The 12,668-nt window shown below is 46.4% G+C and overlaps 1 protein-coding gene across 9 annotated transcripts in view; it reads right to left on the bottom strand.

The window, feature by feature from the left end:
- Positions 1-11,034, bottom strand: part of raf1b (Raf-1 proto-oncogene, serine/threonine kinase b) — a 108,790-nt gene extending 97,756 nt beyond the window's left edge. For 3 of the 9 annotated variants that reach the window (XM_069939828.1, XM_069939831.1, XM_069939829.1), the window contains exons 1-2: positions 10,924-11,034; positions 2,084-2,275 (exon numbers count right to left, since the gene is read on the bottom strand). The gene's annotated coding sequence lies outside the window, so the exon portion shown is untranslated. Of the gene's footprint in view, positions 1-1,332; positions 1,591-1,623; positions 1,727-1,833; positions 1,913-2,083; positions 2,276-2,506; positions 2,579-10,923 lie in introns of those variants that run through there. The other 6 variants (XM_069939834.1, XM_069939827.1, XM_069939830.1 and 3 more) reach the window with 5 other exon arrangements.
- Positions 11,035-12,668: the final 1,634 nt, after the last annotated feature.

Raw genomic sequence — 12,668 nt, 5'->3', positions numbered from 1 at the left:
TGATCAGAACTGGATTTGGCCAGAAGTCCTTCCTTTTGCCTCTCTTTCCACAGACGCACACAAAGTGGAATGGAACTAATCAGAATAAATGGGAATCCTGTGAAAATGCAGGAAACAGCGGGATACAGAGCATGTACAGGCAGTGAATATTTAGTTTAATTTGGCATCAAGTTCAGTGGGCTATTCCCATGCCGTCCAGAACAAAATGCACCCCAACCTCAGTTGTTGATTACGTTTATGTAACTCGTATGGAAAGAAATACTGATTTCTGCACAATTTCATTCAGGTATTTAAGCATATATAGCTTCTGGATTTAGCCAGTTGCACAAAATATGCCTGGATCAACCTTCTTTGTGAGGGAGGCTCTAATGTTACTTGGTCTTTGGCCAAAAGGGTTCCAATGTCCCACTTACAAAATGCCCCTTTGTACAATTCCATGCAAAGCGTGGTGAAAGAGTGAGGATGGAGGTCTGATGTCCACCAAATATTCCTGCCCCATTGAAGAGAAGTCCCCTCGAGGGGATCATGACGAATCTGGAATCTTCAGATCTGATAATCACATGACACCATCCTTTTCACTGATTCCCCCACCACCCCCCCCCCCCCCCCCCAGGGCGAATCAGGACTTAACAGCATGAACAGCCTGAATAATTCCAAGGGCACTACAAGGTCAGGGCTGCGCGATCTATACTTAGTACATCCACGATTCAAAAAACTTGCACATCCAAGGCCATCAGCGAACTCCAGGCATTTCTCGGGTTTGCACTGCTCGTACTTACAATTCTATCTTGGCATCTGCAGTTCTCTACAATTGTGAGATTGCAAACAGCTGTTCTGTCACAAACAACCAGTTAATACTATTTTTAAAACATGCTTGAGGGGTACCCCAGCACCAGTGATAATCCAAAAAGATATAGACATTAATGATTCCCCCCTCCAAAATAAACAATATAAGGCAACACTGGGGTTTGGTGCATCTTGGAAGTGCAACCATTGGTAGGGATAAAGATTTATACCGTCCTGTCTCAACATATTTCCAAATCCAGGTTTGCATCTGGTTTTAAACCATCAATCCTGAACAGAGCCGTGCTTCTGCGTTGCTTAGTTGCAGCAACGTCCTGCCAACTCTTGCCTGAAGGCATTTCAGGCATGGACGAATACTTGGCCAAGTGGGCTTCCTTCATCTTCTGCAGCTCCTGAACCGAACCTCCCTCCACAAGCGTCCACCATTCGAGTGGAGTCACTGCCCATGTTATTTTGAGCTGGGGGAGGGGATTGGTGGCTGGTAGCGTCCCTGTTAGAAACCACGGTCTGGCACCAGAGTAAACTCACCCCAACCCCTTACTTTCAGCCTCTTTCCGTCCACCGTCCGATTCGAGTCTAGTTCGCAGGGAAGAGTTTGCTCGGTTTAAGAGGGAGCGAGAGGAAAGGGCAGCGCTCCCGAGGCTGAGCTCTCATGGACTGCAGTCATCCTTCCTCGACAAGGCAACACGTTACATAAACACAGACAGACTTCAGTCCCAGCGTGGGAGCGCTTCGGGCCCTGCTTCCCGCAGCGAAACCCCCGCCACCACAACCGGGAGCCCTTTAACCCTTTCCCCGACCCGCACGAACGGCGCTCACCCGCCGGCTCGTCTCTCCGCGCCCCTCCACCCGGAGCCGCGCCGAGCGGCCGCGGGAACTTTCTAAAAGTGAACCTCCGCCATAACTGAAGGGAAAAGTTGGTCGTCGCCCGGTGACATCATCTCCCCCCCCCACCGACTGCTGCTCCCATTCACAGCCCCGCCACTCCTCCAAACAACGCTGGCGACCCGAGCCCCTCTCGCCAAATACCTGAAGCGGATCGAAACATATCAACGCTCAACACAAAGGTATCGAATCACACGGTGTCTCAAACTTCATGTATCAAGGCAGGAGACCGAAAACTGGTCTCTCCCTCCCCCTCCCCCCAGGATCGGGATTGTGCGTTTCGTATAATCACATCGCAAAGGGAACAAAATACCCCTGGGGGTTTTTTTAGGAGAAAAAAAAGGAAACATTTTCAAACAATGGAAAGAGGAAACACAGTAGAAAGTGCAGATACCGTGGTTGAAGGAAAAGTTGGCTCCAAACATCAGAATGTTGGGCTGGCTGGATCGTTAAATGGATACATTGAACGCTTGCTATCTCTCTCCCGGTGTTGAAAGACTTGGTGACGCCAGACAGTCGAAACGAGATATTGGCCCTTTGCTGGTCTGGAATTACAGTCCATGATCAGCGTGTGTCACCGGGGACCCTGCAAATAGCAAGTGAAATTCCACTCAGGTCATTTGATGAACCCAGTCTGTGCACAACCCCCAACACTTCGTTACAGAATTTATAACGTGCTTACAATCCTAACCACTCTTAAAACCCACTCTTTGAGGCACTTTCAGGTGGCCAAAATACCCCGATGTCAAGCCGCCTATTCTGCCCCAATGCAGCTGTTGGGTGGCCACCTGAAACCCGGCCAGGAGGGAGCACTTACCTCACCCTCCTCCTGTAGGTATATTCTCTGGCTCCGCACTTGAAAACAGCAGTGGGACTGCGGCCACAGTCCGCAGGAGCCGGCGTTCGCCCAGACGTGGCTCTCCTTCAGCTCTGTTCAGGTGATAGAAAGGCGTCTTCTCCGTGGCCACCTGAAAGCGGCTTTTGAGAGTTGGTAAAATGCCCAACCAGTCCAAGGGCAGAGCACTCAACTGAACCCCGACTCAAAGGTAGAAAATATGTAATAGGGCCAATTAGCATCTGCGGGGAGAGCAGACAAGGGAAGGGCGCAGCCACTTGGCTATGCGGGATGTGTCCTGCAGTGTTAAATCATGTTGGGCACCCATGTGCTGTGAACCAAACTCCTTCGGATACCACCTTTCTTCTGCCTGGAGCAAACAAGGAGAATCTGGAGGGATCTCTGCCAATCAGGACAGCAGCCCTGGAGAAAAATGCCAACATCTTGAGATTAAAGTGCGAAGGGGTTGTTAGCAAGAAGGGAGTGGATCCAAGAGATAGAGGATACTGGATAAAAGGTAGTGATAGTACAGACCTATCACCAATGTATCTTCCTTTGGCTTGGCTTCGCGGACGAAGATTTATGGAGGGGGTAAAAAGTCCACGTCAGCTGCAGGCTCGTTTGTGGCTGACAAGTCCGATGCGGGACAGGCAGACACGATTGCAGCGGTTGCAGGGGAAAATTGGTTGGTTGGGGTTGGGTGTTGGGTTTTTCCTCCTTTGCCTTTTGTCAGTGAGGTGGGCTCTGCGGTCTTCTTCAAAGGAGGTTGCTGCCCGCCAAACTGTGAGGTGCCAAGATGCACGGTTTGAGGCGTTATCAGCCCACTGGCGGTGGTCAATGTGGCAGGCACCAAGAGATTTCTTTAGGCAGTCCTTGTACCTTTTCTTTGGTGCACCTCTGTCACGGTGGCCAGTGGAGAGCTCGCCATATAACACGATCTTGGGAAGGCGATGGTCCTCCATTCTGGAGACGTGACCCATCCAGCGCAGCTGGATCTTCAGCAGCGTGGACTCGATGCTGTCGACCTCTGCCATCTCGAGTACTTCGACGTTAGGGGTGTAAGCGCTCCAATGGATGTTGAGGATGGAGCGGAGACAACGCTGGTGGAAGCGTTCTAGGAGCCGTAGAAGGTGCCGGTAGAGGACCCATGATTCGGAGCCGAACAGGAGTGTGGGTATGACAACGGCTCTGTATACGCTTATCTTTGTGAGGTTTTTCAGTTGGTTGTTTTTCCAGACTCTTTTGTGTAGTCTTCCAAAGGCGCTATTTGCCTTGGCGAGTCTGTTGTCTATCTCATTGTCGATCCTTGCATCTGATGAAATGGTGCAGCCGAGATAGGTAAACTGGTTGACCGTTTTGAGTTTTGTGTGCCCGATGGAGATGTGGGGGGGCTGGTAGTCATGGTGGGGAGCTGGCTGATGGAGGACCTCAGTTTTCTTCAGGCTGACTTCCAGGCCAAACATTTTGTCAGTTTCCGCAAAGCAGGACGTCAAGCGCTGAAGAGCTGGCTCTGAATGGGCAACTAAAGCGGCATCATCTGCAAAGAGTAGTTCACGGACAAGTTTCTCTTGTGTCTTGGTGTGAGCTTGCAGGCGCCTCAGATTCAATCACCAATGTATATACTTACGGTATCTAGAGTGTAATGACTGTGCTTACAGCGATTGGCTGAAAGCTTAGCCACGCCTACTGTCTGGGCCTTAAAAGGTTGTGTCCCTAGCCAGGTCGGATCATTCCGGACTGCTCGGCCACCTGTGAAGAGCTCCTGTCTTTTCCTAATAAAAGCCTTGGTTTGAATCAACAAATCTTTTGACGAGCTCTACAGAGAGATAGTTAGGGAGGTGGGGGAGGGGGTGTGAAAGGAGGGATAGGGAAATAGAATAGGAAAATGGACCAGGAAAACAAGATCAGGGTGAGGGTTAGCTGAATTTGGAAAATTCATTATTGTGCATTTGAATTGAAGGTTCATTTCGGAGGGGAAGAAGCTGTCCTTGTGCTTTTCAGACTCCTGTACCTTTTCCCCAATGGTAGCAGAGTGAAGAGGGCATAGCTAGGTGGTGGGGAGTCTTGAGGACAGAGGCTGCTTTCTAAAGAGACCGCCTCTTGTAGATGTCCTCGATGGAGTGAAGTCTGGTACCCGTGATGTCACAGGCTGACTTAGCAACCCTGTCATGTTGGAAAGAGTATCAAGTTCGGAGAGTTCACAGAGAGATGTCTGGGCACACGTGTTACAATCACATGTAACTTTAATTAACATGCAGGAGAGAATATCAAATGGTACTTATTTACTATATTACTTAAACAATGATATAGACATTCACATCAGGCTGAGGTTGGACTCCAATACCAGTGGGTGTCCATACACATTCATACATTTGAGTACACACTCTACATACAGGGACTTTCACACATACACCAGATTCCCTATACCAATGGGGGTGTGGCTCTCTGCAAGTATTGATTTATCACAGTACTACAGCTCAGCTTCAGTGTAGTGCACACCTTACCCGTGACACTCCTGTGATGTCCACAATAGTGACCTGGTGTGGAGCGATGTCCGGAGCTTGGACCACAAGGCAGAGAGAAAGAATGTGCTGTGCATTGATATTATATACAGTTCTGATCTGGGCATCTAGCCAATAATGATCCTAGGTGATTTAAATTAGCCAATGGCAAGGTGTGCACTAATGGGTGACCAGAGTCCAACCTTGATTGACTATAAATGTGACTTCCAAATAAATTTCAAACAGGGAAGACATGTGTTTCTCCAGAATCTACATCACTCTGCAATCACTACAAAGACAATCCATACAGTAAACTCTATGTACATGTTATAACCACACACACACACACACACACACACACACACACACACACACATATATATACCAGTGGTAAATGTGTCAGCTAACCTGGAGAAACCAGGCATATGAGTCAGGGACCAGACAATTATCTTTCTTTTCCCTCCCCTCTGACACTGGGGAGCAGTTTGCACAGCACCCTGCTCCATTGGAGACACAACGACCCTGTTTGGTGGGGTGTATATGCATATATAGAAAACAAAAGAGAGAAAAAATATGTTTAAAAACGATGCAAACAAACTGGATCAATATATAAAGTGTCTTTCATATGTTGGACAAAGCACATAATCAAACACAATGACAATGCCTCACCAGCTCCCCCACCCCCAACCCCCGACCAAACAGGGTCATTGTGTTCCTGATGGAGCAGAGAGCTGAGGGAGCTGCTCCCCAGTGTCAGAGGGGAGGGAGAGAAAGATAATTGTCCGGTCCCTGACTCGTATGCCTGGTTTCTTCGGCTTAGCTGGCAAATGTGTCCACCTTTACCACCAACATCTGCGAGCAGGCAGTGCAAAGTCATCCATGAGGTGCCAGACCCCTCTCTTGGCTCATGCATCCCGCGCTTTGGCTTCTCATTTGGACCCAGATACCCGCTGCCGTGCTATCCCCGGGGTGAGGCAGGGGGCAGGTTTGCAGGCGTACATCCAGGGTGTACCCATGCCTCCTAGGAGCACCCCCGGCCCAGTTAGCATCTTGGTGGAATAGTCCTGGGACTCCATAATTTCACAGTGACCACATACATGCCCTCCTGGGGCTACCTCCCTGTTTTGGAGGTTTGGTGGGGTGTCATCATGGCAGACCTAGGACAGCCTGGTCACTGGTAGAGCTTGCAAGGGCTTGGGCATACAGAGGAAAGGACATGTGACATAGGACTCAGTTTCCTCATGGTCATCACCATCCATCCACACACACCTTTCCCCAACCATGTGTCGACCCCCTCCCCCCGCTGGACAATAGCTCGCATTTTGCCTGGGTCAACCTGTCAGCCAGAGCAGCGAGCTGCTTGCAACAGCTGGGTTTCAATCATCTTGGAAGCTGCCTCCATGACTTTAATTTCTAGGGCGGTCACTTGCACTGGGGCAGTCTGCACTGCCTCCTGCAGTGCACAGTAATGATTCTGCAGGGATTCTCTCGCCCTATCTTTCTGGGCGCTCTGATTATTAAAATCAGACATGAAACCCCACTGGCACCTAAGCAAGGATATTAATAACCATAGGGTTCCCCTACGACTCCCCCTGCTCTTGGGAAACCCTGATTCCTCCAGGAAGGAGGCCACATGGTGCCCTATCTTCTCTCTGTGGGGATCCAGCCTATCAGTACAGTTGATTGACATGGGGTGGTCAGCCACATCACCAAATCCACCTGGGGATTTAATATGTGGGTTGCCTCCTGCTCTCCCCATTGGTGAGCAGGTATATAATCACATATGCGCCTAATAGAACACTCACACACAAACACCCACTTGTTTGTACGATCTCCCACACGGTTAGTACTCCACATGTGTCTGGCCAAAGCTCTTTGAACCCTGCTTGCAGTGCCAATTTTCATGTTGGGAAGAGTATCAGGTTCGGTGGGTCACAGTGAGATGAGTCTGGACACAAGTGTTACAATCACATGGAACTTTAATTAACATGCAGGAGACAAACAGGGGAGAACGTCAAATGGTACTTGATTACTATATTACTTAAATAATGATAGAGACATTCACATCGGACCCAGATTGAACTCCAATACCAGTGGGTGCTCACACACTTGAGTACACACTCTACGTACAGGGACTTTCCTTTTACACATACACCGGATTCCCTGTACCAATGGGGGTGCAGCTCTCTGCAAGTACTACAGCTCATCTTCAGTGTAGTGCACACCTTATCCACAACACTTCCAGCGACATCCACAATAGTGACCTGGCATGAAGCAAGGTCCAGGGCTTGGATCACGAGGCAAAGAGAAAGATATTTTATACAGTTCTGATCTAGACATTTAGCCAATAATAAGTCTAAGTGATTTAAATTAGCCATGGAGAGGTGTGCGCTAATGGGTGGCCGGAGCTCAACCTTGATTGACAGGTGATGTGACTTCCAAATAATTTTCAGACAGGGAGGACACACAACCACCCACAATCCACAATATTCCAGACAGGCATGGAGACCACGTGTTTCTCCACAATCCAGTTCTTCACAACACTCTGGAGTTTTATCTTGTCCTGAACGTTTTAAGTATATCGTGCAGAGTCATGAATAACCAGTAGTCAGAACATGAATCTATCAAAATCAAGTTTTTTTTTCAGAATCTAGTGTCATATTTATAGCCAATATGTATAACTTCTCTTGAATTTCTGCAGTCCTTTTGATGACATAACACCTACCATAATATTGGTAGAGTTCTAGGATTTAGTACTGTGGATAAATCAGGAAAGATTTGTTTCCACTGGCAGGTGATGGTATTGGTAGAACTTTAGAATAAGGAAAGTGAAATTTTTGAACGAAGTGATATGAAACCATGCACAAAGAATGACAAAGACCCACTGAAGCTAAAAATGACAACATTTAAGAAGGGTGATACTTTAGAGAGGGTGCAGAAGATATTTACCATGATGTTACCTGGATTGGAAAACATGCTTTATGAAGGAAGATTGAAATAACTAGGTCTTCTTTCTTTGGAGTGATTAAGGATGAGGTGACTTAATAGAGGTTATATAAGATGATTGGAGGCATAAACAGGATGGACAGCCAGCACCTTTTTCCCAGGGCGACAATAGCCAATACCTGTACATCTGTTTTCGATCAGTGGATGAAGGTTGAGCAGGAGTTGTTAGAGGTAAAGTTTTTTTTTACAGAGTGGTTGGTCCCCAGAATGCCTGGAATGCATTGTCTAGGCGCATGGATGCAAGAAAAATAGAGGGTTATTGGTGTGAGGTAGGGAAGGTTGAAGGTAAACATAGGCTAAAGGGCATGTACTGTGTTGTAAAGTTCTGTGTCTCTATATTCCATGTAAGGATTAAAAACTCCAAAAGATGTCAGGTAAGATCTTTCAAAAGAGACTTTCACTGAAAAAGAGTTAAACCTTGTGCAGTGTGGGGGCATTCTGACATGAATCAGAGTTGTAAAGCACTGAATCAGATGCTTCAGCCCACGCCAATCACTTTTGCCCTTCTACAGAAATCCCGTTTGTCCACATTAGGTCTCTATCCTTTGATACCTTGCCCATTTAAGTGCCTGTTTAAATGCCTCTTTAACACGATGATTGTACCTGATCGCACCACCTACTCTGGCAGCAAGTAGACTCCAGATAGCAACCCCTCTCTGTGATTAAAAAAATCACTCAAATCCACTTTAAAACTCCTCTCACCTCAAACTCATTCCCTCTTGTTTTTGTGCCACACTGCACGTAAATTTCTTATTACCTCTCCAATCCATGCCTCTCATAATTTTTATATACTTCTATCACCTTCAACCTCCTTCACTCTCAGTACAGCCTTTCAAATCTCTTCACATAAACTCGCCCCCAATCCAGGCAACCTCTCTGTACTTTTCTCAGGACAATGTCATCCTTCTGATAGGGCGACCACTAGAATGACCTCTGTTTACTTAATATGCCTGCTCCCCTTCTTAAAATGGGAATAACAACAGCTATCCCCTAGTGTTCCAGCACCTCACACTTGTGACCAACAAAGATGCAAAAATCTCCATGAGAACCCCATCTATCTCCTCCCTATCCTCCTATACCATGACAGACATATCTATATACCTATTTTCCACATCCTACTCTCTGATGAATTCAGCTATTAATCAGAGCCTCACACACGTGACTTGGCTCCACACATCAATTACCCCTTTGGTCTTGAAGAGAACCAACTATTTCTCCAATTATGCTGTTCCTCCTGTTATATTTACTTCATGTCTATGGACTCTTCTTTCTCTTATCTGCCAAGGATATTTCATGGCTCTATATGGCCTCAATTTCTTTCTCAGTACCTTTATATTGTTCATGACTTATTCGATTCCAGTAACCTACAGCTGACATATGATTCTTTTTTTTCTTGATCCCAGTGATGGGTTTTGTCCTGAAACATTGTCTATCCTTTTGCATCTACAGATGCTGCTTGAATCAGAGTTCTTCCAACAGTTTAATTTTTACTCCAGATTCCAACATCTCCAGTCACTCATGCCTTCAATATTCTTTATCATCCTTAATTTTGCAATTTTGTTTTTTACACTCCCCGGAACATGCCGGCCTTGGACTCTGACTAACTCTCTTCTGCATGTGGGGTCTGATTTTTGAGGTCCTCTGTTCCAAACTGTTAGTGGGGAGTGGACCAGAATACTCCAAGGTCATACTTTTAAGGTGACACAGGAAGTCCAGACCCAACAGCACCGGAGCACACAATTCATTTAGTATATACAGGCATAGTTTACAAAATTCCCTCCCCCCCTCCACGACAAATGTACTATACAATGTTCTTGAATACAGGTAGAGTGTGAATGAGACGGAAGGAATATTCGATAATTGGAAGGATACATCCTTAGATTGTACTCTTGTACAGTCCATGTTGAGTAGAGCCTGTGTTAATTAGGCATTTAGTGGAATGTCCATTTACCTATGGAGTTGTTGAGCTGGTGAGTTCTGTCCAGATCTAGGACTATCAAGGATAGAACCCCGGAGACTCCATGCTCCTCACTCAAATGAACCCACCGTCATAGGCTGCCCTGCATGGGTAAGATGGTGTCGACCTCGTGGCGTGGCAGATTGCTGCCCTCCTTCCCCCTCTGAAGATGATGGCGCTGAGTTTGAATGTGAGTCCCGACAAGGTGGCCGCCGAGTCTTTTCCCGCCGTTTCCTCGCTATCACCCTCCGTCAGTGTGTAGCGCAAGTGGGCTCAGGTGAATTTGGGGCAGTTGGCTTGGGGCTGGAATCAGATCCAGGAGCGGTGCAGGCCACAGACTTCCCTGGGCTTCCCCTCGCCCAATGTCCTTTCTTGCCACAGCTGGAGAAAACGAGATCTTAGACGGGCAATGAGATCAGGGGTGCTGATTCTTGCCTCAGAAAAATCCCTCCCTAGCGTGGGAGCGCTCCCTAGCATGGGAAGCAGTATCCATTAGAGCTGATGTGGTGGGAGCCACCGATCCTTGGAGGGGCTCGCCTGGGTGGGCAAGCTTGCTTGCTTCGAGGTCGTCATTCTCGAGCTTGGCCTGTTCCAGCAACTTGGCCAGTTCAATGTAGCTAGCCAGGTCCTTCTTACCTGACTCAAGCAGTTGCTGCTTCATGTACCTCAAGTGGACCCCGCGACTAGAGGGTCCCGGATCTGTTCTTCCTCATGAACATGGCCCATAGCAGCTTCATACCTGCCCTTCTTGACAAGGGTCCACAGATCCACCAGGTAGTCACCGTTGGCGACATAGAGCGAGTTGGTGCCTTGCTTGGCCCTCATTTTGCGACTTCAGGTACCAAGCCTTCAAAGCCTCAATGGCAGCGTCATATGTAGTACAGTCCCTGATGACTACATACCCTTTCATTCCTACCCTCAAAACTAGTACTGACCTCCTGAGTTCATCGGTGTGGAAGACGTCTCTGGTCGTGTTCAGGTAGGCCTGGAAGCAGTCTAGCCAGTACATGGCACAGAAGGTCTATCAGCAGCTAACCAGGCTTGAGTAGAGCTTCCATCTTCTAGGGAATAAGGAAATAAAATTGTAGCACAAATAAAAGCTCTCACGACTGGAGGGAGAACATACGCTTTTATTAGCTTAGAACTGAGGGTAGGGTACTACAGTAGTCTTCTGAAGGGTTTAGGCGGGAAACCAGGGTTATATATGGGTAGATGGAGTGGAGCTAGCAATCAGTACAACACACCACCAGTGAATCTCAGTTCATTACACAGTGCTACCGATTGGGGCTGGGGTTTGAATCCTGCACTGTCTGTAAGGTGTTTGTACATTCTCCCCGTGTCTGCATGGGTTTTCCTTGGGGCTCTGGTTTCCTCCCAACATTTGAAATGTACCAGGGGTGTAGTCAATTGGGTGTAAATTGGGTGGCATAGACTTGTGGGCCAAAATGGCCTGTTATCATGCTGTATGTCCAAATTTTTTTAAATTACCTGCATCCTAAGATAATTATGCAAAATTTTCATGAGCCAAATTGTTTCCAGACAAACCACACCATTGAATGTATTGAAAGAGAATCAACATTACCTCATTCTAAGTATACATAAGAGCATGTACTTAAAAGCCAAATTGCCAAATGGAGTTAGATGTTATTGAAAATTTTCCAAATGACAATGAGCAGAATTCTGTAAAACATAGACCATTGCCTTTAAAACCAGGATGACCTCTTTTCTTGAATATTTCATGTTTTATTATTTTTCAAAAATAATATGTTTTTAATATACATTGAACTTTATCAGGATGACCTCCTCATCATCAATATCACTAAGAAAGATGGTCTTCAGAGATTAGTAGACTACATCACTACAATTTTAAAATAATAGAAATATACAAAATAGGATGGAGGCCATTCAGCCCTTCAAACCTGCTTCACTATTCAAATTGTTCGTGGTTGATCGTAAGACTTCAGTGCAACTTTCTATGTTTGTGAGTTCCACAAGTTCAAAATATTCTGAATGAAAAAGTTTCTCCTCATCTCAGTCCTAAATTGCTTACCCCTTATCCTTGTGACCCCTTGTTCTGGACTTCCCTTACATCAGGAACATCTAACATGCCTTATCCTGTCAGAATTTCATATTCACGTCACAATGAGATCCCCTTCTTATTATTATTCTCATCCCATCTCCCTCTCATTAATAGGAAACAGTTGTTTCCTATTAAATAGAAGTGATCTATTTTGATTAAACTTGGCTGCCTTTAGTTCGCAATCTGTCAAGGACAAAGTTAAAGCCAGTGTAGTGACAAAGAAATGAGAAAATTAGTCAGATCGATAACTTTATCCGAGACTCTCATTTGTGCAAAACATTATCTATTTATTTGTATAGATAAAATACTCATCCTGCATATATATTGTTTGTCTGTATGTGTGTTATGTCTGGTTGTACGTCTGCATATGTTGCACCGAGGACCATAGAACTCTGTTTCTTTTTTTTTCACACCATAAATCGCATTAGCCATGATATACACTATTTCTTTTTCACACATATACAGTGACTTTTTCTCCACCCCCCTCCCTCCTCCCAAGCCACCCCCCCACCCCCCCCTCTCATCCATTTTAGGTATACAATCTAGGTTGCATTAAGCCAGTCAGACAATGTTGTCATTCAACAAAAATACGCCAGAAAT

Source organism: Narcine bancroftii, chromosome 5 (genome assembly GCF_036971445.1).
Source record: "Narcine bancroftii isolate sNarBan1 chromosome 5, sNarBan1.hap1, whole genome shotgun sequence".
NCBI classification, from domain to species: Eukaryota; Metazoa; Chordata; class Chondrichthyes; order Torpediniformes; family Narcinidae; genus Narcine; species Narcine bancroftii.
Note: the sequence above shows the minus strand (reverse complement) of the source record. Positions and strands in the feature narration are given on the sequence as shown.